This window comes from Macaca fascicularis, chromosome X (assembly GCF_037993035.2).
Source record: "Macaca fascicularis isolate 582-1 chromosome X, T2T-MFA8v1.1".
NCBI classification, from domain to species: domain Eukaryota; kingdom Metazoa; phylum Chordata; class Mammalia; order Primates; family Cercopithecidae; genus Macaca; species Macaca fascicularis.
This window is the reverse complement of record NC_088395.1, coordinates 114,665,847-114,693,546: the sequence shown is the minus strand read 5'-3', so window position 1 is coordinate 114,693,546 and position 27,700 is coordinate 114,665,847. Positions and strand designations below refer to the sequence as shown.

At 36.2% G+C, this 27,700-nt stretch overlaps 1 protein-coding gene across 8 annotated transcripts in view; it reads right to left on the bottom strand.

Moving 5' to 3' along the window:
- Positions 1–27,700, bottom strand: part of ATG4A (autophagy related 4A cysteine peptidase) — a 74,874-nt gene that overhangs the window by 46,542 nt on the left and 632 nt on the right. The window contains exon 1 of one of the 8 annotated variants that reach the window (XR_012430251.1): positions 27,607–27,634. The exons of the other annotated variants lie outside the window; for them this stretch is intronic. The gene's annotated coding sequence lies outside the window, so the exon portion shown is untranslated. Of the gene's footprint in view, positions 1–27,606; positions 27,635–27,700 lie in introns of those variants that run through there. 8 annotated transcript variants of the gene reach the window in all.

Here is a 27,700-nt window from a genome sequence, read left to right as displayed (position 1 = left end):
ATTTTTGTTGATAAGTCATACAGAAAGGGTAGCACACTGGATGTATTGATGGAAAAAAAATTTGATTGGCAATATAATTCAAGACTTGAGGCACCTTTTTCACAAACTGAGGTGAGAATCACCTTGATTCTTCAACAGGTTTTGTTCTTTAGAATCAACCTGCTAGTCAGTTGTTACCGGGAAATTGGAGGAAAGCATGATTGAATTCCCGAGGACAGTTTCACATTAGTGCCACTGCCAAGCCATGCAGTGGGTTAAAAGAAAGCTTCCATGGTACTGTATCTTTGATTTTGGACAATAACCAAACTAAAAAGCAGCAATACTCAAATACTGAGCTCATGGCTAAGACACCATGAAAATATTTAATCAAAATGAATAGTGTGTCGACTTATTTTTCTTTAATATCCAGCATGGTGAGGAGAAGGAGGAAAACAAAAGGGAAAAGGAGGAAATGCCTACATCCCTCTTAGAAATAGCTCTATTCCAGGAAACCCAAAATTTGTGTTCTAGTCCTACCCTGCCACTTAATATATGACCTTAGAAAATCTACTGCACTTCTCTGGACCTTAGATTCTCCATCTATAAAATGAGCAGTGTTTTTTTCAAACAGCACATCCTAATTTATCAGTGGGTGGTAAAATCTATATAGGGGGTTGGAATCAGCATTTTTAAAAAATGAAATTGAATACAATAGAAAAGATCAGTGTATTGTAGATAAGAAGTATTGTTTCATGAAACTTGTGTGTATAAAAACTAGGTTGCAATGTAAAATGTATTTCTCATTGTGTTGTTATGATTAAAAAAAAAAAAAAGAAAGCCACCGGTCCAGACCTACACTGTCCAGTACAGTAGCCACTAGTCACATGCAGTTGTTTAATTAAAATTAAAGACAAAAATGCAGTTCCTCAGTCACACTAGCCACATTTCAAGCACTCAATAGCCATGTGTGGTTGGTGGTTACCATATTGGATAGCACAGATATAGAACAGTTTCAGAATCTCAGAAAAATTTACTGGACAGTTTTATTATAAGGAGTTTTTTATGGTTCTGTAGTATGTGGAGGCAGGATGGGGTGTTAGGAGGAGTACCCCGAGCCCTAGGAAGAGAAGATGTGTTCACTTGTCTCTCTTAAGAGAGTCTGTATGTGAACTTCTAAATAAATGAACCAACAATTATTTATTAAGTTTCAAACTTGGTTCTATGAGGAATACAAAGGAAGCATCCTTATAAACATTCACTGGATATTAAATGAACCAACGAAGGCATCATAATAACATAATCAAAGATAGGAACCTGATGTAAAAGAGTTAATAATAAAGGGTAATATACAGGCAAGTGTCAATAATAACTAAGTGCTGTCAAAATGCACAAAAGGAGGAAACTGAGGAGCACTGGAGTCATCAGGGAAGATTTTAAGAATCTTCTAGTAGTTTCTGGACTGGTTTTTAAATTATTCCTTGAATTTGGATGAGCAGAGACAAGAGGGGAGAATATTCCAGATAAGAGCACCATACATTTACATGCATTGGAGAGTGGGGTAGGTTCTGAGGGATATTGAGAAATGAGATGAAAGAGGTGGCATGGGACTAAATTCTGGAAGGTATAAAGCCAGCCAGTGGAGTCCAACTCTTGGTAAAGGTATTGACAGTTTTCAGAGCACTTTCACATGATTCTGGTGACAGCCCCTTGAGAGGGACAGGGCAGGGACCATTACCTCCATTTTAGAGTTAGGGAACTGAGTCTCAGAGAGGTGATATGACTTGCCCAAGATCATACAGCTAGTGAGCAGTATAATCAAGATTCAAACCCAGTTAATATTATTCTCCATCCAGTAGTCTTCCCACTATACATTGCTGTTATGAAAAAAAAAAGCTGGATTCCAAGCACAGGAGATTAAGGAGACCAATGAGAAAGTTGTTGCAACAATCCAGGCATAAAGTGTTGAAGGCCTGGCCTAAGGTGGCAAGAAACCAGATGCTCTGGTTATATAACACACTATAAAACAAACTGTCAATGCAATACCCACTGTTTATAGGGGACAATAAGAGCAGACAGTCTGAGGTTAGAACATTATAGTTATGTTTAACTGAAAGTGATCTAAACTACTCCCAGAGGAATAAATATTAACAATATAATTCACATACTGTGTCCGGATTTTTCCAGACAGCTGAAAGCAATGTTTTGGACATGGTTCCTAAGCAAACAACACTTTATATGTCTATGCATTGTTATGAGGCACTTCTGTCTTGGTAGTGTTTCTTTCCCCTGTCAATTTCTATTTCCATTTTTCAGAACTAATTGATCATATAATCTGTTACCTCATCTAGATTTCCAGTGAGAAAAGACAGGTGCAAAAATGTAAAAGAGCTAAAGGCCTTAGGGTTTTTCCATACTACTTAGCAAAACTATCGGCTTAGCAATTAATTAGTTAATAATGATTTACTAAGATATGCCATTGCCAGACTAATGTTATGGGATCTCTCTGCTGTTGACAATAAAATGCTAAAAATCTTCCATGGGCTTCCAAGACTGTTCCACCTGACAGGAATCAAATATAAATTCATAAACATGGCACTTAAAGCCCTCTCTAATAAGGCCCACTTCAAAAATTCCCAGTTGTTTCCCACTACTCATTACTGCTTCATAATATCTACTCTTTTCAGTCAAACTAAAACACATGATACAGAGGAGATTCTATCTTTCCTCATTCATGTTCTACTTGCCCTTAAATTCCACCTCAAATGCTCCTTTCTTGATGAATCATTCTTCTTCAGTTTTCCCAACAAGGAGTAGTTGCTCTTTCTTCTAAACATCCATAGTCCTTTATTTATACCTCCTTTATGACACTGAGCACTTTCTACTTTAGATTATTGTTATTTGTGGACATGTTATCTCTCTGCTATTGAAATGAACTCCTTAAAGTCTCAGTCCATCTAGTGTTCATCTCTCTATCCCCTACAGCTCTGGTCATAGTGCCTTGCAATAAGTCCTCTCCTAAGTTTAACGTTTGTTGAATGGATGAGTACAGAAAAAAAAGCCTAAAAGCTGGTTTATATGTCCATCCAAATGTCAATTTAACAATCCTTTACTGAGTACCTACCATGTAACCAGCACTGTGCTAGGCCTTAGCAGTAGCAACATATCTTAGTAATTCTGAGTCTAATGGGAAGAAAGAGAAGGAAGAGTTAATTTTGATGCAGTATGTGATGAGTATCTGTATAGGAGGCTAAGGAAGAATAGAAGAGGGTCATCTAAGCCAATCTGAGGCATAAAGGAGGCTGTGGAAAGAAAGCTGATGGCAGCACTTGACCTTAGAAAATGAGTGAGAGTTAAGCAATTTGATCAGGGAAAGGATATTCCAGACAGAGAAAGTTTGTACCAAATGCAGAAGGCTAAGAGACTGTGGAATTAGTGATGCTGTATGGGGACTGGCAAGGGTTGAAGCTGGAGAGGAAGGTGGAGCCAGGAGATGCTGGCCTTGGCAGCCTTGGTCAGAATTCTGGACTTAAGCCAGGCTTCATGGGGCTCCTAACGGGTTTCAGATACACCCAAAATCCAGTCTGGGTATCCTGCAATTTTCAGAATAGAAGTGGTGCGCCAAGTAGTCACCTAGACAGCAAATCCTAGCTCTTTGAACATTCATCATCAAATTAAATTCTGTTAAAAAAACAAAGACCGGAAGTGGTTCTCTTTGTTGAGGAGGATGGAGGTTCTCTGTCTCACAGCATGTGAAGTGTTACAACATCGGGGGAGAAGTACAGAGTCTTTTCCAGAAAGAGTACTCTTTGGAGCACTTTCCCAGTTTTCTCCTCAGTTTACAACCACCTCACCCTCTTTCCATACCACAGGAATTTTCCCCATACCCTTTCAACATCGCACTTCATTAGCAAATGTTGCCAGCAGACATATGATGTTTAAAAATTCTTTACCTTAGAAGTAATGTAAAATTATACTGCCAGAGTTAAGTTTTTGGATTACATAAAATTACACACGTACCTTCACTTTCAAAACAAAAGATGGATTCCAAGTTAATCCTAAGGCACATTTCTGTAATGTGAACTTGATTTTCCAATGTTATTTTATGATCATTTGAGCCACATTGCCCAAGAAAAGACAATTTGACCCCATCCAAAAAAGATACAGCTTGCAATTAAATGGCTCCTCATCCCTGATGTGCACCGTATGTAGCAGACACCAGGAAAATAAATATCTACTCATAAGTGTGAAAGACCCAGCCCACTGCATGAAGCAAAAATAGTCTCTAATGTCTGACAGACAGGGAATATGTCCTGCTTAACAAAATGCAAACCCATTTTTAATCTCCAACAGTGGCTCTTCATAAAGTGGGGTTTTCTTATAAGATGATTAGCCATCAATTCCTTTATTAAGACTTTTCTAAGTTAAAACTTTTTTTATCGTACCTACCCTAGTGAGTCTACTCCTAGATTTATATTCAATAAAAATGAGTGCTTATGTCCACCAAGAGATATGATCAAAGATGTCCATAGCAATTTGTATTCATGATTTTAAAAACCAAGAAAACAACCCAAATGTCCATCAACAGGGAAATGAATTAAAAAATTTACAGTGTACCATACTTTGGAATGCTACATAGCAATGAAAAGGAACTGAATCTCACAGACGTCATGTTAAACAAAAGAAGCCAGATGCAAAATAGTAGAAACAGTATGACTTAATTTATATAAAGTTTGAAACTAGGCAAAACGAATCTATGATGACAGTGGTCAGAACAGGTGTTACATTTGGGAGGTGGTATTACCTGGGAGGAGGCAAGCGAGAACCTTCTGAGGGACCAGAAATGTCTATAACTTTGATCAGTGTGGCATTTACACACACATAAAATTTCACTGAACTATGCACTTAAAATTTGTGCATTTTACTGCTTGTAAGAATACCTTAATTAAATAAAAAAGAAAATGGTAAGTCTTTATACTAGATTTATTTCTGGTATAGACTGTCAAAATTATACTAACTACAATCTCTTCTTTCTTTATCAGAAGCAGAGACATAGTTCTGAATTTATCCCACCCCTCAGTACACACACACACACACACACACACACAGGCATACACGCACACATGCACACATACACATCAAATCTAAACGTAAGCAGTTAGGGGCCTCAGATATTATCTATAAGGCTAATTTATTAGATTTTTCCATTTATAGCATTGCAGAATGCCACCTATATTTACAGACTTGCTTTGACTACAAAATTACAAATTCATTAATTGTTCTTTTCTACTATAGCATTAGATGATCTTCATCACATAAATACATTAAGTCTGTTAAAAAAATTAATTGGGAGGTCATTAGGCTGAGATGGCTCCAGTGCCTTTGGTTCCAACTTCAGCCAACCAATACCCAAGTCACTATAAATAGCAAAATGACACTTAATTTTAACCAATTAGAAATCAACAACTAACCTCTAACAGGAGACTTTACCAATTAAAAACCAACTAACCTCTAACTAGAGACTTTCCACTTTAACCAATCAAATAGTTTCTTTGTCTTGTTTCTGCAAGAATCTTGTAAGTTTTCCCTTCACATCCCTGCTGTGGAGTCAAACCACTGTGGTTTGGTGCTACCCAATTTATAAATCACTGTCTGCTCAAATAAACTCTTTAAAATTTTAATGTGCCTAAGTTTATTTTATAACAAGTTTGTTCCCCAAATCTTATTGAAAGAGGGCATAGTAGACTAGAATGCCATAGAATACCAGAATTCTGGCCTATGATTTAGGAGAGCTGAGTTCTATTTCTGCTCTGCCTTTTACTGCAAAGTCACTTTGGGCCAGACTCTTAAGCTCTTCAGGATTTCTTTCCCTCAGCAATAAAATAGAGATAATACCTTCTCCACAGGGCTATAGTGAGGATCAAATGAGAAAATGCATATGAAAATGCTTTGTAAACTTTCAAGAAATGTTAATATGCCCCAAACTAAGCGTTTAATAAGAGCTTGTGCCTGGGTGTAGCCAATAAAAAAATGTACTTTAATTTCAAAGTTTGTATTCAAGTTTCACATATCTAGCTTTCACCAAAGAGTCAGAATCAGCAAGTATACTCAAATTCTAACATCTCTGAGAAGTCAAAACAATGCCATTATAATAAATACTAAAAATAGACATATAAAGAGAAGTACAATTAATAACATCCTTCCTTGCTTTTCACAATTATGACTTTTAGATGCATCTCTAGCTAAAGTTCTAGATTTAGTTCCCTAATCTAGAACTTTGAACTGCATCTGCAACACCCATGTGGTATCCTGATACGGTTTGGCTGTGTCCCCACCTAAATCTCAACATGAATTGTATCTCCCAGAATTCCCACGTGTTGTGGTAGGGACCCAGGGGGAGGTAATAGAATCATGGGGGCCGGTCTTTCCCGTGCTATTCTCATGATAGTGAATAAGTCTCATGAGAGCTGATGGGTTTATCAGGGGTTTCTGCTTTTGCTTCTTCCTCATTTTCTCTTGCCACTGCCATGTAAGAAGTGCCTTTTGCCTCCTGCCATGATTCTGAGACCTCCCCAGCCATGTGGAACTGTAAGTCCAATTAAACCTGTTTTTCTTCGCAGTCTCGGGTATGTCTTTATCAGCAGCATGAAAACAGACTAATACACCTACATAGTGCCATAGTCCCCAACTCCCAATTCTGAATTTCACAATAGCTGCCCCTGAAAACTGCTCTCCCCTTTCTACCCTCCGCCATCCATCATGAGCCCCATAACAAAATTTTAAAATACTCCTCACTCTGAACTCGTCAGTGAGCCAAATACTCCTTGCCAGTGCCCCTCAATAGAGTCTTTTCTTGTGTCACCTTTTGAAGCCTGTTTCTCTGATGAGAAATGATGTATGCCAGAGTTGCCTAAAATGCTTCCTGTCACAAACTATTCTTTCTAGCATCCCCAGCAAGAAACCTCCAATTGGAGAGTCCTGCAGTGTGCGGCGAGCTTGAAAGAAGGAAAAAGTAGGGTGATGTGGTTTTAAAGTCTGCAGTAGTTTCTGTTTCTATAGATTTAGTTCTTAGTCCCACAAATTAGCTCTCCAAACTAGAACATGATTGTAGATAAAGAAAAAAAAATGGACTAGAGAAGGTAAATACTGAAATTCTCAGGACCCTTGAAAAGCATTCCCTTCAGGCATCAAGTCCAATGAAGAAGCCTTGATTGGCTACAAGCCTACTGAGCTAGGAGATGGGGAGTCAATTTTACAAAAGTAGGTTGACAGAAGCAAGAAGGGCTAAAAGACAAGAAAAGAGATTTTTAAAAAATCATAAAAACCGAGTGTGGTTTCTCACACACACACACACAAACACACACACACACAGACTAAATGTTCGGGGACCATTTGGTACAGGGGAAGACATCAAAAAACATTTCAATAGGCCTCGGAATATCAGTGTATTATAGGATAATACAACAACTAATAGTCATAATAATGATCCTTACTCAAAACACATTTATATTCTATATACTGTTTAAGAAGTCAGGGAAGTAGACTGTGTTTTAGAAAATACCATTCAGGATGGTTAAAATGTTAAAAGCTCACAGTGCTTAAATTGATCAAATCATGAGCCATTTGAGAAAAACTGGTTATTAAAAATGTCCTTGTGGGGAGTTGGGGATGGTTAATGGGTACACAAAAATTAGAATGAATAAGATCTACTATTTGATAGCACAACAGGGGGACTATAGTTAATAATAATTCAATTATACATTTTAAAATAAATTATAATTGGATTGTTTGTAACACAGAGGATAAATGCTTGAGGGGATGGATACCCCATTCTCCATGAGGTGATTATTAAACATTGTATGCCTATATCAAAATATCTCATGTACCTCATAAATAGATATCCCTAGTACGTGCCAACAAGAAATTAAAAATAAAAAATTATTAAAAAATGAATAGGGCCAGGCGTGGTGGCTCATGACTGTAATCCCAGCACTTTAGGAGGCCAAGGTGTGAGGATTGCTTGAGGCCAGGAGTTTGAGACCAGCCTGGGCAACAAAGCAAGACCATGTCTCTATTTTTTTTTAATAATTGTTTAAGAATGTTTAAAAAAATTAATAAAACATACTCAGTGAAAATGCAACTCTAAAAGAAATAAAATTTTTTAAAAAGTCCTTTTCCCAGGAAAAGTCAAGTAACTGAGGTTTTACTCTACTTGGTGAGACACGATGAGTGTTGGCTTGCACAGCAGAGGCAAGTATTATAGGAGGCCAGAAAAGGGTGATGAACATGGGTAAGCATAGTCAGAGAAGGTTTCATGGAGCAAGCAGGGCCCAGAATCGGGTTTGAGTTTCTTCATCCAAAGCCTGGTGCTGCCTTTATTGATTGCAACCCTTATGCAGTACTGCCAGGGCCTCAGGTTAAGAGTCACTGAAGGCGACTTTCTTTAGGAAAATTTCATGATAATGAATAAAGAAAAAGATGGGAAGCAGACTCTGGTCCCATTCTATTGCAGTGTAAAGGATCCAGCCAAGGCTTAATGTCTGAATAAGCAGAGCCTCTGGCATGGTCAGCAATTTTGCCAAGCAGCAAATAATTTGTAGGACCAATGAAAAGTATCCCAATCATAGTTCTGTAACCTGAAATTATTGGAAAAGCAAGGTATAGCAAAGAATCTTTACTTTATAGTTGACTTTAATTTAATATATAGAAGGATAGCAATGAGAGCCAGGCATGATGGCTCACACCTGTAATCACAACACTTTGGGAAGCTGAGGTGGGAGTGCTTGAGCCTAGGAGTTTGAGACCAGTTTGGGCAACATAGGGAGGCCCTGTCTCTACAAAATATTTAAAAATTAGCTGGGTGTGGTGGCACGTGCCTGTGATCCAAGCTACTTGGGAGGCTAAAGTGGGAGGATCACTTGAGCCTGGAAGGGTAAGGCTGCAGTGAGCCGTGATGGCACCACTGAACTCCAGCCTGGGTGACAGAGCAAGATCCTGTCTCAAAAAACTCAACTATACCAATGAGAAACTACAAAATATTCCTGAAAGAAATTAAAGAAGACAAAAATAAACAAAGAGACAGAAGGATTGGAAGACTTAATATTGTTATGATTTCTATACTACTTGAAGCAATATGCACATTCAACACAATCCCTATCAAAATCCTAACACTTTTGCAGAAATAGAAAAAAATGCATCCTAAATAATCCAGAAACAGAAAGTTAAATACCACATGTTCTCACTCATATGTGAAAGTTGAAAAAAGTTAATCTCATAGAAGTCAAAAGTAGAACAGAGAATACTAGAGGCTAAGGAGTGTAGTGGTAAGGGAGAGGGAGAGCTGTGTTAAAGGATACAAAATTACAGCTAAATAGGAGAAATAAGTTCTAGTGTTCTATACCATTGGAGGATGACTATAGTTAACAATAACATAGTTTCAAATAGCTGGAAGGAGGATATTAAATGTTCCCAACACAAAAAAAGATAAATATTTCAGATGATGGATATGCTAATTACCCTGATCTGATCACTATACATTTTTTTTTCTTCAGACAGGGTCTCATTGTGTCACCCAGGCTGGAGTACAGAGGCACAATCTCGGCTCACTGCAACCTCCACTTTCTGGGTTTAAGGGGTCCTCTTGCCTCAGCTTCCCAAGTAGCTGGGACTACAGACACCCAATACCACGCCTAGCTAATTTTTGTTTGTTTGTTTGTAGAGACAGAGTTTCCTTATGTTGCCCAGACTAGTCTCAAACTCCTGTGATCTGCCCCCGCCTCGGCCTCCCAAAGTGCTGGGATTACAGCTCTGAGCCACCATACCTGGTCTCAGATCACTACACATATTTATAAAAACATCACCATGTATCCCATAAATATGTACAATTATTCTGTGTGTCAATTAATAGATAAAACCAAAGTTTAAGAAAAGGAAAATTCATCCTAAAACTCACAGGACATCTCAAGAGATCCTGAAATGCTAAAACAATTTTGAAAAAGAAGAACATTGTTAGAGGACTCAAACTTCCCAATTTCAAAAGAATCATAAAGTTACAGTAATCAAAAAACTATGGTACTGGCATAAAGGTAGACACATAGCTCAATGAAATAGAATAGAAAGCTCACACATAAATCCTGTCATATTCAAATGATCTTCAACAGGGTGCAAAGACCATTCAATGGGTAAAGAACAAGCTCTTTAACAAATGATTTTGGGGACAATGGATATCCACATACAAAAGTATGAAGTTGGACCCTTAGTATATACCATATACAAAAATTAACCCAATATAGATTAAAGACCTAAACATAAGAGCTAAAACTGTAAAATGCCTAGAAGAACACATATGAGAAAAGCTTCAAGACATTGGACTTGGTGATGATTTCTTAGATATGACATTGAAAGCACAGGCAACAAGAACAAAAATGGACAAATGGGACTACATCAAACTTAAGATCTTTTGTGCATCAAAGGATGGAACCAACAGAGTGAAAAGGCAACTTCCAGAATGGGAGAAAATATGTGCAAATCATATATCTGATAAGGTGTTAATATCTAGAATATATAAAGAACAACAAAAAATCAAACAATCTGATTAAAATTGGGTAAAGAATTGAATAGTTACCTAAAGATGATATGCAAATGGCCAAAAAGCATATAAAAAGATGCTCAACATCAACTTTCAGAGAAATGCAAATCCAAACCATAATCAGATTTCACCTCACACCCATTAGGATGGCTATAGAAAATAATAAGGGCTGACAAGGATATGGAGAAGTTAGAACCCCTGTGCACCACTGGTGAGCTTGTAAAATGGTACAAGTGCTATGGAAAACAGTCTGGAGGTTCCTAAAGAAATTAAAAATAGAACTACCATGTGATCCAGCAATCCCACTTCCGGATATGTATCCAAAAGTACTGAAAGCAAGGTCTCAAGGAGATATTTGCACACCCATGCTCATAGCAGCACTATTCTGAATAGCCAAGAAGTAGAAGTGACCCGAATGTCCATTGATAGATGAATGGATAAAGAAAAAATGTATATCTCAGTCACAAAAAAGACTAATACTGTGTGATTCCACTTATATGAGGTGTCTAAAGTAGTCAAATTCACAGAAAGATAAATTAGAAGGGTGGTTGCCAGGGACTAGAAGGAAGAGGAAATGGAAAGTTGTAGTTTAATGGGTATAGAGTTTCAGATTTCCAAGATAAAAAAAGTGCTAGAGATCTGTTTCACAACTATGTTAATATACTTAACACTACTAAACTGTACACTTAAAAACAATCAAGAGGGTAAAATTTATGGTTTATATTTTTCACCACAATTTTAAAAAAGCTAAAAATAAAGAAGTATACCAGTAAAGGTAGTGATCGTGGTGATTTTTCCCATTACTGGGAGAAAGGCTATAACTAACACAATATCCATATTTTCATTAAGTTATCACTTTTATATTCTGATTCCAAGAAAAGATAGAATAGATGTACTTTCCCCTATTTCTCTCTCTATATCTAAAAACACTGGACATTATAAATAAATAAATATGTACATAACTCATACATCTCTGACAGGTAAATAGAAGGAGGCAGGCGGCTTCTTCTCTTCCTGGTGGCTAGGAATCTCAAGACCCAAGTAACAACATGGCAGTGAGTTCCCTGGATTTGTTTTTGAGTAATGTATCCTGGACCTGGTGATGGAGAAGCCAGCAACCCAGCAATGCCAATGGGTGCAAAAAAAAAAAAAATTGCCTCAAAAAACTGGCTATCTCTAGCCAAAGGAACAGAAAAGGGGTAGCCTAGAAAGACAGAAAACTTTTAGATAATAACTTCTCTACCCAAGGCAAACACCACAGCAAAAAAAACTACACTCCTCCCTCCACTCCCCTCAGCAAAAATCAAGTAGAGAGCCTAGATTTCTACCTTCAACTGGTTTTAAATAGTCACACATCCCCTTCTCCCTGAGGTGGTTTCAGAAACGACTGAATGGAGATCTGGGACTTTCATCCTTGCCAGGCAGTAATGAGTCCCCTGGCATATGATGGTTGTGGAGGCCTGTCAATGGAGGCCTAGGGAGGTGTCAGTGGTGTCACTGGAGGCCTAGTGAGGATCCTGAAATTCCACTCCTGCCTAGTAATAATGGCATCCCTACCCCTACCCTGGGTATGGTAGATGGTGAGTGAGGAACCTTGACTCACACCCTTCCCTGAATAATAACACTGTGCTCCTATTCCCCCACCAGAATGGTGTCAGAGTAGGCCTACTAAAACAGAAGATTAAAATAAAATCCAGAGTCTCATAAAATGCCCAAGATACAATAGAAAATCACTCATGATAAAAGGAACCAGGTACATCTCAACTTGAATGAGAAAAGGCATTCAACAGACACCAACATTGATATGACACAGATTGGAATTAATTCAACAAGGATTTTAAATCGGTCATCTTAAAAATGTTTCAACAAGCAATTACAAACATATTGAAAACAAATTTTTTTATAAAAAGAAAGTCTCAGCAAAGAAATAAAAGACATAAAGGAGAAGCAAATGGAAGTTTTAGAACTGTAAAACACAATCACCAAAATGAAATACTCACTGAATGGGGTGAATAGAAAAAAGGAGAATGAAAAAAGAATCAGTGAAACTGATGACAAAACAATAGAAATTATGCGATTGAACAATAGAGAGAAAATAAACTGAAAAAGGTGAAGAGAGCTTCAGGCACACATGGGACTTTAATGATACATTAAACATCCATATCATCAGAGTTTCAGGAGGAGAGGAGAAACAGTGTGGGGCTAAAGAAGTATTAAAAAAATAGGTGAAAATCTCCCAAATATTTAAAAATCAATTAATTTTGTTAATTGACAAATAAAATTGTATATATTTATGGTATACAACACAATGTTTTGATATGTGTACACATGTGGAATGGCTAAATCAAGCTAATTAATATGAAAATCTCCCCAATTTGGCAAAAGACATAGGCCTACAGATTCAAGAAGCTGAGCAAACCCAATCGGATAAATCCAATGAATTCCACAGTAAGACACATCATAATCAAACTCCTGAAAACTAAAGAAAAAGAAAAATATCTTAAAAGCAGTTAAAGAGAAGAAATACCTCACTTATAGAAGAAAAACACTTTTAATGAGAGTAGATTTATTAAGAGGAACCATGGAGTCCAAAGGGAAATGGCACGTTTTTCAAATGCTGAGATAAAAGAACTGTCAACCCAAAGTTGCATATCCAGTGAAAATATCTTTTAGAAGAAAGTCAAGACAGTCTCAGGTGAAGAAATACTAAGAATTTGTTGTTAGCAGATATACTTAAAGGAACGGATGGCTAAAGGAAATTTGTGAATTGGAAAGGAAAGATAGAAGAAGGTATCTTTAGATATCAGGAAGGAAGAAAGAAAAATAGAAACAGTAAAAAATATTACCAAATACAACAGACTTTGCTTCTTTTTACAGTTTTCTAAATTATATTTGAGAGTTAAAGCAAAAGTCATAACATTGTCTGATGTGATTCTAAAAATACAAGGGAAAAATATTTTTAAAAATTGTATTATAGATGGGAGAAAGTAAAGAGACTTAAAGGGAAGTAAGGTTTCTATAGCAAAGTATTTCTCTCACTATAATGGAATCAAACTAGAACTCAATAATAGAAAGGAAACAAGAAAGTTTTGAAACAATTGGAAATTAAACAACATACCTCTAAATAATCCGTTGGTCAAAGAGGAAGTCTCAAGGGAAGTAAAAACAAACAAACAAAAAATACCTTGAACTGAATAAAAATGAAAATACAACATATCGAAATATGTGACACAGGAGCAAGATGGCAGAATAGGAAGTTCCAGCCCTTGTTCCCGTACAGGAAGACCAATTTGACAATGATATATTGAGTAAAATATTTTTATGAGAATTCCAGAATTCAGTTAAGACGTTGCATACCCCAGGTAAGCACAAAGTCAAGAATAACTACATTAAAATGGGTAGGAAGGGCAATCTCACCTTATCTGCATCAGCCCCTCTCCCAAGCTGGCACAGCTCAGCACCAGGAAATAACATCCCAGCCTTCAATTTTGGCGGCGGGGGGCGGGGGAAACAAAGACTGTACAAAGTTTTCAATGTTCTGTCTTTTTGGAGGGCTGCTCAAGGAACCAGGAAGAGGTTTCTATTTTGCCCCACTGGAAGCACTAACAAAACCAGCATACTTTGGCTGCCTTGGGGCTGCTGAGAACAAAGGAAAGAGGTGGGTGATTTGCTGCGGCCAGCATAGCTCAGCACAGTTGGGAGGAGATACACAACTTAAGGCTTCTTCCTCAGGAGGGAGGGAAACAAGTGGAATATTCATCAGCATTTTGACTTTTCACCAGGCTGCCTAAGGTACTAGTATAGGTCTCACCTGACTTGGGGCACTGACTTAGGAAGCTAGCACACATTAGATACCTGATAACCACTGAGAACAAAAAGAGAGAGAGAAGGCTTACTGATATAGAACCAGAAAACTTGCAGTGTTGTAGACACAGAGGGAGCAAGTGTTTATAAGCTCCTGTAAAAGAAACTGGTAAGCTTCTAGTTGAGAAGTTACCTACACATGCCCAGAGAAGTCATGTATCCTCCAAAAAGGTTTCAAAGGCCCCCAGAATCTCTAGCTAGGCTGACTGGTGAGGGTCTTTCTCTGTACAAAGCCAGTCCATAATGACTGAAAGAGGTTACTGATGTTTCAAACGTTCAGATCCCAACAAAAACGTCAGAGACATATGAAGAAACAGAGAAACATGGTTCAAAGAAGCAAAATAAATCTCCAGAAACCAATCCTAAAGAGAGGTATATCAATAACCTGAAAAAGAAGTCAAAATAACCATCATAAAGATGCCATCTATGAGTTCAAAAAACGACAAATATCAATAAAGATTTAAAAAACATAAAAAAGAACCAAACAGAAATTTGGAGCTGAAGAATATAACAGCTGAACTGAAAAACAAAAACAAAAACAAAAACAAAAAAAAAACATGACAGGTGTTAAACAGCAGGCTTAATAGGGCAGAAGAAAGAATTGGTGAACTCAGAGACAGGTTATTTGAAATGACATAGTCAGTGGAACAAAAAAACAGTGAAAAAAACCTAAGGGATTTATGGGACACCATCAAACAAATATATGCATTATGGGATTCCAAGAAGGAGAAGGGGTAAACGGACAGAAAATATATTTAAAGAAATAACATCTCTAAATGTGTCAAATCTGGGAAAGGAAATGGACATCTGGATTCAAGAAGCCCAACAGACTCCATGTAGGATGAACCCAAAGAAATCCACACTGAGAAACATCATAATCAGATTGTCAAAAGTCCAAGACAAAGAATTTTGAAAGCAGCAAAAGAAAAGCAGCTCATCATGTACAAGGAAATCACCATAAGATTATCTGTGAGTTTCTCAGCAGAAACCTTGCAGGACAAAAGGGAATGGAATAATCAAACTGCTGGAAAAAAAAAAAAAAAAAACCTGCCAACCAGGAATATTACATCCAGCAAAATTAGCCTTCAAAATGAAGGAGAAATAAAAACTTTCCCAGATAAACAAAAGCTGAAGAATTTCTTCACCACTAGAACTGCCTTACAAGAAATGCTAAAGAGAGACCTTTGAGTTGAAATAATAAGATGCTCAACAGTCATATGAAAGCATAAATCTTACTGGTAAAGGTAAATATGTAGAAAAATATAGAATACTGTAACACTGTAATAGTGGTGGGTAAATCACTTTTAATTTTAGTATAGATGTTAAAAAATAGAAGTATAAAAATTGGCTGGGTGCGGCAGCTCATGCCTGTAATCCCAGCACTTTGGGAGGCAAAGGTGGGCAGATCCCCTGAGGTCAGGAGTTCGAGACCAGCCTAGCCAACATGGTGAAACCCCATCTCTACTAAAAATACAGAAATTAGCCAGGCATGGTGGTGGGCACCTATAATCCCAGCTACTTGGGCGGTTGAGGCAGGAGAATTTCTTGAACCCAGGAGGCAGAGGTTGCAGTGAGCCAAGATCACGCCATTGCACTCCAGCCTGTGCAACAAGAGAGAAACTCTGTCTCAAAAAAAAAAAAAAAAGTATAAAAATACCTATAACTACACAAACATGTTAATAGATACACAATATAAAAATGCAATTGGTGACATCGATAACATAAAGTGTGGGGTGGATAATATAAAAGAGTAAAGTATTATATGTAATTGGAGTTTAAGTTTGTTTCAGCTTAAAATAGGTTGTTATAATCATAAGATGTTTTCTGTAAGTTCCATGGTAACGTCAAAGAAAATTCCTTTAAATGATACACAAAAGAATGTGTGAAAAGAATCAAAGCATGTCCCTACCAAAAAATCAATGAAACCCAAAGGAAGAGAGAAAGAAAGAAAAGCAGGGACAAAAAATCTACAAGACAGAAAACAACGAACAAAATTGCAACAGTAAGTCCTTCCCTATCGATAATTACTATAAATATAAGTGGATTAAACAGTATGGTACTGTCATAAAGACAGACATATAGACTAATGGAATAAAACAGAGACCTTGATCATAAATCCATACATACACAGTCATCTAATCTCCAACGATGGTTCCAAAAATGCACAATGGGGAAAAGGGTGGTCTCTTCTACAAATGGTGCTAGTACACATATGTCCATTTCAGCACTATTTACAATAGCAAGGACATGGAATCAACCCAAATGCCTACCAATGATACACTGGAAAAAGAAAATGTGGTACATCTACACCATGCAATACTGTGCAGCCATAAAAAGGAAAGAGATCATGTCCTTTGCAGGGACATGGACAGAGCTGGAAGCCATTATCCTCAACAAACTAACACAGGAACAGAAAACCTAACACCACATCTTCTCACTTATAAGTGGGAGCTGAACAATAAGAACACATGAACACATGGGTAAGGGGGAACAACACACACTGGGGCCTGTCAGGGGAGTAGGGGGAGGAGGAGGGAGAGCATCAGGAAGAATAACTAATGGATGATGGACTTAATACCTAGGTGATGGGTTGATCTGTACAGCAAATCACCATGACACACATTTACCTATGCAACAAACCTGCACATCCTTATATATAACCAGGAACTTAAAAGTTTTTGAAAAAAAAAGGGGGCAAAGATCTAGCCCAACCCCCCAACAAGAAAAAAAATGGTCTAGTAAAACTTTATACCCACATGCAAAAGAATTAAATTGGATGCTTATTTCACACTATATATAAAATCAACTCAAAATGTATTAAAGACTTGAACATAAGACCTGCAACTGTAAAAGTCCTAGAAGAAAACATAGGGGGAAAGCATCATGGCATTGGTCTTGGCAATGATTTTTTGCATATGACACCAAAAGTACAGGCAATAAAAGTAAAAACAGACAAGTGGTACTACCTCAAACTAAAAAGCTTCAGTACAGCAAAGGAAACAACAGAATGAAAGGCAACCTACAGAATGTGAGAAAATATTTGCAAACCATCTGATAGGGTTCAATATCTAAATTATTTAGCTCAATAACAAAAAATCTCACCAAATAATTCAATTAAAATATGAGCGAAGGACTTGAATAGACATTTATCCAAATAAGACATACAAATGACCAACAGATATACGAAAAGATGCTCAACATCACTAATTGTCAGGGAAATGCAAACCAAAACCACAATGAAGTATCACTTCATAACTGTTAGGATGGCCATTATAAAAAAAAAATAGTAAGTGCTGGCAAGAATGTGAAGAAATTGGAACCTTGCACACTGCTGGTGAGGGTGCAGAATGGTGCAGTTGATACGGAAAAGAGTATGGAGGTTCCTTAAAAAATTAAAATTTCCCATATGATCTAACAATCCCACTTCTAGAGATGTATGCAAAAGAATTGAAATCAGGATCTTGAAGAGATATTTGTACTCCTATGTTCATTGCAGTATTATTCACAATAGACAAGAGGTGGAAACAACCTAATGTCCATCCACAGATAAATGAAGAAACTGTGGTATATACATATAATGGACTCTTATTCAACCATAAAAAGGAAGAAATACTGTCATATGTTACAGTATGGATGAACCTTGAAGACATTATGTTAAATGAAATAAGTCAGACACAGAAGGGTAAATACTGCATGATTCCACTTATATAAGTTATCTAAACTAGTTATGCTCATGGAAACAGAAAGTAAAATAGTAGTTGCCAGGGGGTTGGTGGAGGGTGGGAAATGGGGAGTTGCTGTTCAATAAGCATAGAGTTTCAGTCATTCAAGATGAAAAATGTCTAGAGATCTGCTGTACAACATTGTGCTTATAGTTTACAATATTGTACTGTACACTTAAAAGTTTGTTAAGAACTAAATCTCATGCTATGGTTTTTTACTGTGATTAAAAAAAATACGTGACATGTAGCTAAATTCATTGCACTAAATGCTTAACTTAGGGAAGAAGAAATGTCTGAAATTAATAATCTAATTTCCCACCCTAAGGAAGTAGAAATGTAAGAGCAAATTAAAATGAAAGCAAGCAGAAGTAAGGAGATAAAGAGCAGAAGTCAATGAAATTGAAAACTCAAAATCAATAGAGAACATCAATGAAACAAAGAGGTAGTTCTCTGAAAAGCCTCATAAAATCCACAAACCTCAAGCAAAACTGACAAATAAAAAAGATAGGACACAAATCATTAATATCAGGAATGAAACAGGAGATATTATTATAGACCTTGCAGACACCAAAAGGGATTACTACAAACAATTATGCATGTATAAAGTTGATAATTTTGATAAGCTGGATAAATTCCTTGAAAAGCACAAACCACCACAACTCAATAAAAATTAGATAATCTGAATAGCTTGGTAACTATTAGGAAAATTGAATATATAATTTTAAAACTCCAAAAAAAAAATTCTTCATTGAAACCATCTGGGCCTGAATGATTTCACTGCAGCATTCTACCAAATACTTAAAGAAGAATTAACATTCATATTACACAATGTCTTCTAGAAAATAGAAGAGGAGAGACTACTTCCCAACTCTTATTATAAGGCCAATATTGCACTGATACCAAAATCAGACAAAGATGGTACCAAAAAAAATTAAACTGCAAACCAATGTCATTCATGAATAGAAGCAAAAATCCCCAGCAAATATTAGCAAATATAATTCAGCAACATATAAAAAAATTATACACCACATCCAAATGTGTTTTATCCTACGATGCAAGGCTAGCTCAACATTTGTAAATAAATTAGTATAATCCACTGCATTAACAAACTGAAGAAGAAAAATCACAAGATCATATCAATTGATGCAAAAAGTATTTGGCAAAATTCAATAGTTATTCATGATAAAAACCCCAGAAAACTAGAAATCGAGGGGGAACTATCTAAATTTCAAAAAAGATGTCTACAAAAAAAACCTACATTATAGTTGACACTGAAAGACTGACCTCTTCTTCCCTAAGACTGGGAACAAGGCAAGAATTCAGCCCTCACCACTGCTATTCAACAGAAAACAGAGTGGAAAGGAAGAAATATCACTGTCCCTCCCTGCAGATGACAAGAGGGTTTACATAGAAAGTCCTAAAAAACCAACCAAAACAAAATAAAAAAAAATAGAAAAATACCTTTTAACCCCCTAGAACTAATCAGTGAATTCAGCAAGGTTTCAATATGCAAGACTATCATACAAAAAATCATTTATATTTCTATATACTAGCAATGAATACATGGAAACCAATATTCAAAATAAAATACCATTAATAGTCACTCCAAAAATGAAATGGTTACGTATGATTCTAACAAAACATACAAGATTTCTATGCTGAAAATTGAACAGTGCTGATAAAATAAATAAAAGAAGATCTAAATAAAGGGAGAGACATATGGTGCTCATGGATTGGAAGACTCAGCATAGTAAAGACATCAGTTTTCCCCAAACTGATACACAGGTCTAATACAATTCCTATCAATATCTCACCAAACTTTTTTCAGATATAGGCAAGCTTATTCTAAAATTTATAGGGAAAGTTAAAGGAACAGGCAATATTGAAAACAATAAACTAGGAGGAATCACTCTATCAAATTTTAAGATTTATTATAGAGTTACAGTATTCAACACTGTGTGGTATGACAGAGGGACACATACGTAGATCAATGAATCAGATTAGAAAACTCAGAAATAGATATACACAAGCACGGCATACTTATATTTTACAACAGTGCAAAGGCAATTCAATGGAGCTGAAGCAACTGGATATCAATAATCCAAAAAAATTAACCTTGACCTAAACTTCATATTTTATGCCAAATATTAACTTAAAATGGATCATGGACTTGAATGTAAAATGTAAAACTATAACATTTTTAGAAGAAAATCTAGGAGAAAATATCTGAGACCTAGGACTTGGTGAAGAGTTCTTAGATGTAACAACAAAAGCACAATCTATAATAGGGAAAAAATCAGTAAGTTGAATGTCATCAAAATTAAAAGCTCTTTCTCTGTGAAAAATCCTATTAAGATGAAAAGACAAGCCACAGACTGGAAGAGAATATTTGCAAGCTACATATCTGACAAAGAACTGGTATCTAGAATACATAAAGCACTCTGAAAACTCAACAGTAAAACAAACAATACAATACAATTAGAAAATGGGCCAAAGATATAAAGAGATATTTAAATGAAGAAGATATGGGGATGACAAATAAACACATGACAAGATGTTGAACTTTATTAGCCATTAGGTAAACGCAAATAAAATCAGTAATATATCACTACCTACCTATCACAATAGCTAAAACTTAAAAAAAAAAAAAATAGTGAGAATACCAAATGCTGGAAAGGATGTGGAGATACTGGATCTCTCATACCATTGCTGGTGAGAATACAAAATGGTACAGTCACTTAGGAAAAATAGTTTGTCAGATTCTTTTAAAGTTAAACATATATTTACCATCCCACCTTGTAATTGTTCTCCTGGGCATTTATCTCAGACAGATGAAAATTTCCATCTACACAAAACACTGTACTCAACATTAATCAGAGTTTTCTTTGTAATAGCCCAAAACTGGACATTTTAAAATGTCCCTCAATAGATGAATGGTTAAACAAACTGTGGTACCTCCATGTCGCATAATATTTCTCAGCAATAAGAGGGAATGAACTATTGATACCAATTTGAATGAGTCTCAAATGTATTATGCTGAGTGAAAAATAATGAAAAAGGTCACATACTTTGTGATTATAAAAATTAAATCATTTTAATTGTATATAAAATGATTAAAATGACAGTTATAGAAAAGGAGAACAAATTAGTATTTGTCAGGGGTTATCAATGGTGGGGGGTGGGTGTGACTATAAAGAGGTAGGACAGGAGAGATGGAATATTTCTTGATTGCGATGATGGTTAAACAAATCTATACATCATAAAATAACATAGAATTATAGACACATATCATTCCAATATCAATTTCTTGGTTTTGATATTGTATTATAATTATGTAAAATGTAATGATTGAAGTAACCCAGATGAAGATTACATGAGGCCTTTCTGTACTATCTTTGCAAATTATTGCTAGTCTCTTATTCATAATAAAACCTTTTTTAAAAAAAGAAACCACTTATAAAGCAAATAACTTAAAACAAGAGTGTGGAAGCTAAAATTCAGGTAGTAAATATAAAGTGTTTATTATAATAGACTGTAACAGTTTGCCAGTTTCGTGAAGGGATCGCTTTTAAATGGGGAAGGTTTGTATAGCCCAGTGATATATAACACTAAGGACATTTAACACGTGGGATCAAAACATGGGATTAAAAAAATTAGAGCCACAGCACACACCAGGGCCTGTCGGGGGGCGAGGGCCTGAGGGAGGGATAGCATTAGGAAAAATACTTAATGTAAATAACGAGTTGATGGGTGCAGCAAACCCACATGGCACATGTATACCTATGTAACAAACCGGCACGTTGTGCACATGTACCCCAGAACTTAAAGTATAAAAAAAAAAAATTAGAGCCACAGATTAAAATGTCTCATCTTAAACCAAGCAACTAGAAACTGTAAAGTGCAATAAGCCACATAAATTACACTTGTAAGCAGTGAAAAATCAATTGCAAAGGGTTTTTGAGCCAGTTATGGAAGTTTATTTAGTAAGTGCTGGGAATGGAGAAGTTTCATGGTGGATAACCCAGAACCTGTTACTGCAACTGTCATGCAGTTAATTGATTTGCGTATACCCTCAAGTTGTTTTTCGGTATAGAATATATTCATTTCCTGTTGTGCTATGGAAAGAATATTTGCATAGGGTAAAATATTTAGTGTAATTAAAAAGGAACAAGTAGGGGGAAATGATCTCTCTCTGCACTGTCCAAGATGATTAATAATGAGTCACACAAAACTATTTACATGTAAAACAATTACAATTAAATGACATTAAAAATTCAGTTCCCAGATACATTGCAAGTCTTTAAGAGCAACATGTGGTTATGGTTACCATACTAGAACAGCGTAGATATAGAAGTTTACCATCATCATAGAAAGTTCTGTTGGGCAGAGCTGCTCTAAAGCATTACAATCTTGTCATTTCACCAAAATCAGAGGTAGAGTTATAGCCCAAAGAACTCTGACAGCATTTGGTATTGCATTATTTAGGATTTTCATTTACACATAATTCAGTTTTCAGCAATAGTTAGCAGCATGTTGCAGTGGTTAAGTGGTAGGACTTTGGAGTAGAATTGCGTGGATTTCTACCATAGCTCCAACTAAACTGTGTAACCTTGGGCATGTAACTTCACTCCTCTGTGCCTGTTTTCTCATTTTAAAAAAGGTAGGAGCTGCAGGATAATAGTACCTTCCTCACAGAGCTGATGTGAGGATTGCATAAGATAAGTTCAGTAACTGACAATGTGATCTATAAATGCTAGTTATTATTGGCATTATTCTTCAAGTCTAGAAGATGAACTTAGTTTTTTTTAAATATCTAGAATCCAGGTGATCAGTGGAAAGGGCAATAGAAAACGTTCAATCATAAGAGCAGCAAGGGAGCCAGACCCTAACAGGGCCCCATTTGTCTCTTAATGGACATAAACAGCAACCACATCATTCCTCCATAACTTGGGGCCAGCCACAAAAGAGAAGAGACCTTCTCCTCTAAGACCTATTTATCTTTCAGCTTTCAAAAAGTCAAAGGATAACTTCCCATTGGCCTTAAAGGACTCAGAATTGAAAGTTAATTACCATGTCACATCAAATAAAATAAAAGCAAAATATACTGTTTATAAAAGAAGATTACCCAAACAAGTCACTCAGTAGGAAAGGCACTTGGAATTGTTTTTCCAGCTTTTCTACCAATCAGATCCAAGTACTTGATGCATTTTTATGGTGAAATGTCACTATACCCAATACTTTGTGAATACTACAACACAGGGATACTGTACCTCCATAATCAACTAGAGATGTATTTATTGAATATGCAGGGCACTTCTGCTCTACACCAACTATGACTGGCAGGCTAAATTCAGCCCATCTCATGTTTTTGTGTGGCAAGCAAGGTATGAATGATTCTCACAATTTTAAATGGTTGGAAGAACCACCTTCAAACACTGTTAGAGAACGCTGAATGGCTTTGGAAATTAACTTTTGATGCAGGCTTGATAATGTTTATTAATTAATTCAACCTAAAATTACAAGGCAAAACAATGCTTATATATGAAAAAAATTGTAGTAAAGTCATTTTGACAATATTGTTTGAATCACAAGTAATGTCAAGATGCTTTATCCACTTCCCATGCTGTCACAAGTCAATATGGAATATCCTTTGCACTTGCTTCAAGGTCCAAAAACTACTGCTGGAACTGTAGTCTGAATTCAGAAAACATATATGCTACAAATTTGTATAGAAATAGAGATCTTGCTTCTTGTTTTAACTTTTATTTCATTTTATTTTGAGATGGAGTCTCGCTGTCACTCAGGCTGGAATGGGTGTTTATAGATCACCACTTTATAGATCACCACTTTATATCCACTAGAATGCCTATAATCAAAAAGATAGATATTAATAAGTATCGGTAAAGATATGGAGAAATTTGGCTGGATGTGGTGGCTCACGCCTATAATCCCAGCATTTTGGAAGGCCAAGGTGGGCAGATCTCTTGAGGACAGGAGTTCCAGACCAGCCTGGCCAACATGGCAAAACCCTGTCTCTACTGAAAATACAAAAATTAGCCAGCGTGGAGGTACATGCCTGTAATCCCAGCTACTCGGGAAGTTGAGGCACAAGAATCACTAGAATCCAGGAGGCAGAGGTTGCAGTGGGCTGAGATCCTGCCACTGCACTCCAGCCTGGGCGACAGAGTGAGACTCTGTCTCCAAAAAATAAAAAGAAAATAAGAAAAAAAATGTGGATAAATCTGAAATCTGAACCCTCGAACATTGCTTGCTGATGGAAGGTAAAATGGTACAGCCACTTTTGTAAAGAGTCTGAAAGTTTCTCAAAAAGTTAAACAGAGTTACGATATGACCCAGCAATTCCACTCCTAGTTAAGTACCCAGAAGAAATAAATGAAATCTCAGCTGGACATGGTGGCTCACACCTGTAATCCCAGCATTTTGGGAGACCTAGGTGGGAGGATCACTTGAGCCCAGAAGTTTGAGATCAGCCTGGGCAACATAGTGAGACCCTGTAACTACAAAAAATCATAAATTGACTGAGTGTGTTGGTGCATGCCTGTAGTCCCAGCTGCTCCAGAGGCTGAGGTGACAGGATTACTTGAGCTAGGGAGGTGGAGGCTGCAGTGAGCCATGATCGTGCCACTGCACTCCAGTCTGGGCAACAGAAGAAGACCCTGTCTCAATAAAAAATAAAATAGGCCCGGCACAGTGGCTCATGCCTGTAATCCCAGCACTTTCGGAGGATCACCTAAGGTCAGGAGTTGGAGACCAGCCTGGCCAATGTGGCGAAACGCTGTCTCTATTAAAAATACAAAAATTAGCCAGGTGTGGTAGCATGCGCCTCAGGAGGCTGAGGCAGGAGAATCGCTTAAGACCAGGAGGCGAAGATTGCAGTGTGCCAAGATTGTGCCACTGCATTCCAGCCTGGGTGACAGGGCGAGACTCCGTCTCAAAATAAAATGAAATAAAAGTTAAAACAAGAAGCAAGATCTCTATTTCCATACAAATTTGCAGCATATATATTTTCTGAATTCAGACTACAGTTCCAGCAGTAGTTTTTGGACCTTGAAGCAAGTGCAAAGGATATTCCATATTCCAAAATCCATTTAACTGTGTAATTGAGCAGCTTTCACCAAACTTTCAATTGGAAGTGATTAACCTGCCATATAATGCTAAAAGGCACTATTAAGAGAACAACAGAATTCTATTCCAAGCAATGAATATGCTCAATTAAAATCATATGTTTGTGTAACATTGATAATGTATGATGAGAATGTGGTACTTGACCTCTGCGGACTTCCTTCCAAACACATAATGCCAGTCTAAGCATAAAATTGAGGGTTTTTCCACAAAATGACTGACCAGTACTCCTTAAAACTATCAAGGTCACCAAAACAAAATAAATCTGAGAAAGTGTCACAAGTCAGAAGAGGCTAAGGAGATACAATGACTAAATGTAATGTGGTATCCTGGATGGGACAGGATCTCTAGAGATAAACTAGTGAAACCTGAAAAAAACAAAAAAGCATGGAGTATAGTTAATAGCAATATACCAATGTGGGCTTATTAGTTGTGACATACATAGCACAGCAATGTAAGATGTTAATGATAAGAGATTCAGCAAATGGTGCTAGAACAATTTCTATATCCACATGCAAAATAAAGAACTTAGATTCTCACCTCATATCACAGAGAAAAAATGAACTCAAAATGAATCATAGACTTAAATGTAAGAGATGAAGTAATAAAGCTTTTAGAAGAAAACATTGGAGAAAATCACTGAGACCTTGCAATTGGGCAAAAACTTCTTAAGTACAACACCAAAAAAGTGGTCCATGAAAGAAAAAAAATAATAAATTGGATGTCACCCAAATTCAAAACGTTTTCACTTCAAAAGACACCATCAAGAAAAGAAAAAGGCAAGCAGCAGACTGGGAGAATATATGTGCATATCATATATCTCTCAGGGACTTGATCTAGAATATAGAAACCATCATTACAACTCAACACCAAAAAGACAACTCGATTTAAAAATGGACAAAAGATATAACAGACACTTCACTGAAGAAGATATATGAATGGCTAAGAAGCACATGAAAATATGCTCACCATATTATAAATTATAATTTATAAATTTATAAATTAAAACCACAATGAGACACCATTTCACACCCACTTAGAATGGCTATAATAAAAAACACAGTAAATAACAAATGGTGGCAAGGATGTGGAGAAACAGGAACTCTCATACATTGCTAATGGAAGTGCAAAATGTTGCTGCTATTTTGGAAAACAGTTGTGCAGTTTCTTAAGAAGTTAAACATATATTTTCCCTGTGATCCAGTAACTCCACCCTTAAGTATCTATCAAAGAGAAATGAAAAAAATATGTTCACACAAAGACTTACATACTAATCTTCTTAGCAGCACTAGTCATAGTAGCCAAAACTTGGAAACTGATGTACCTATCTAATAGTGAGTAGATAGACAAAAATGTGCTATATCCATGAAATGGAATACTATTTGGCAATAAAAAAGTAAGGAAGTACTGATACATACTACGATATGGATGAATCTCAAAAATATTATGCTAAGTGAAAAAAATCAGACACAAAGACTACATATTGTATGATTTCATTTATATAAAATGTCCAGAATAGGCAAATTTATGGAAACAAAAAAGTAGATTAGTGGGTGTCTGGGGCTGGGAATGGGACAGAAGATTGATTAACTGTAAATAGGCATGAGGGAATCTTACTGGAGAGATCAAAAAGTTCTAAAACTGATTTATGGTGATGGTTGCCCCACTTCAGTAAAGTTACCAAAAATCATTTAATTATGCACTTGAAATCAGTGAATTTTATGATATGTAAAATGTACCTCATTTTGAGTGAGTGGTATACAGGAACTCTACTAACCTTGCAACTTTTCTATAAATCTAAAACTATTCTGAAATTTTTGAAAAAAATAATTTAAATAAAAATAAAAAAGTGTATGTTTATGAATTGATATCAGTATTTGACAGTACCTATATGTGTAAAATGACATTTTCAAAGATTAAATAGGTAAAAATCTCATAACAGATCAGCATTAACAGATGAACATTTAAAATCAATTTTGACAGTACGGAACACTAATTCTGAGCTCCAATTAAGCAAAATATTATCCCCTAAAAAGAATTATATTCTTCTCATTGGTAGTCCTCCTGTATTACAAAAAAAAGTACTCAATTACTATTATATTTTGAATTACATCAATAAAAATTTGTTGAAATTTGTTTTCTCTCGTCATAAAAGTACCAACAAAATATTCTTGATTTTGCCTTTTGACCTACAAAGCCTAGAATATTTACTATCTGGCTCTTTACAGAAAGTTTCCCAACTGCTATTCTACACTATAACAGGATAAACATAAACATAATCAATCTCTTTCTTGAATGTATTCTTATCATTACCTAGTTGTGGCATAATGTCCTCTGGATATGCCCTATAAAGGATCAGTCTTGCATTGCTTCTGCTATGGCACTATTTGGGATTTCTATAAAAAGA